A 574-nucleotide genomic window follows, 5' to 3' on the forward strand; every position below is an offset into this window, starting at 1 on the left:
CCAGAGGGATGGGAAAAACCATCAGGGTGAGGGGCAAGGGGGTCCTGAAAGGGGAGGAGGTCTAAAAGGAGCAGGTGCCTATAAATACTCAGGGATGGTCTGGGGAATGGGGGGTGTCAATAGGGGGGCTGTAAGGACAAGGGAGGGGAGGGTCTATCAGGACTGGGATGGGGGTGGAGGGTTTGGGAGGGCTGCAAGGACCAGGGGGGCTATAAGGGCTAGACGGGGTAGGGGTTTGTAGGAGCTTTGGGGGAGGGTCTGGAGGGATGGGGATCTATACAGACCGGGGAATGTGGAGGGGGGGCTATAAGGATGGAGGGGTCTGTGAGGATGAGGGGTCTGTGAGAATGGGGGTTCTATTGGAGCAAGGGGGCTTTAAGGACTGAGAGGGTCTGCAGGAGCCAGGGGCAGGATTAGGAGTGCTGGGGCATCTGTGAAGATTGGGGGAGTTAAGGAAGAATTGGGGGGGTCTTGTAGGATGGAGTGTCCATAGGGTCCAGGGCCGCTATACGGACTGAGTGGGGGGCCTCTAGGGACAGGTGACTGGGGACTGCAGGGGATCTGGAGGGATGGA

General features: G+C 58.9%; 1 protein-coding gene across 7 annotated transcripts in view; it reads right to left on the reverse strand.

Moving 5' to 3' along the window:
- The window catches only part of CAMK2B (calcium/calmodulin dependent protein kinase II beta), a 20,392-nt gene that overhangs the window by 19,169 nt on the left and 649 nt on the right, over nt 1-574 (reverse strand). The gene's annotated exons all lie outside the window — the stretch shown is intronic.

This window comes from Corvus kubaryi, unplaced genomic scaffold (assembly GCF_017639235.1).
Source record: "Corvus kubaryi isolate FWS band 111438036 unplaced genomic scaffold, C.kubaryi_AGA036_p1.0 37326, whole genome shotgun sequence".
Classification (NCBI taxonomy): Eukaryota; Metazoa; Chordata; class Aves; order Passeriformes; family Corvidae; genus Corvus; species Corvus kubaryi.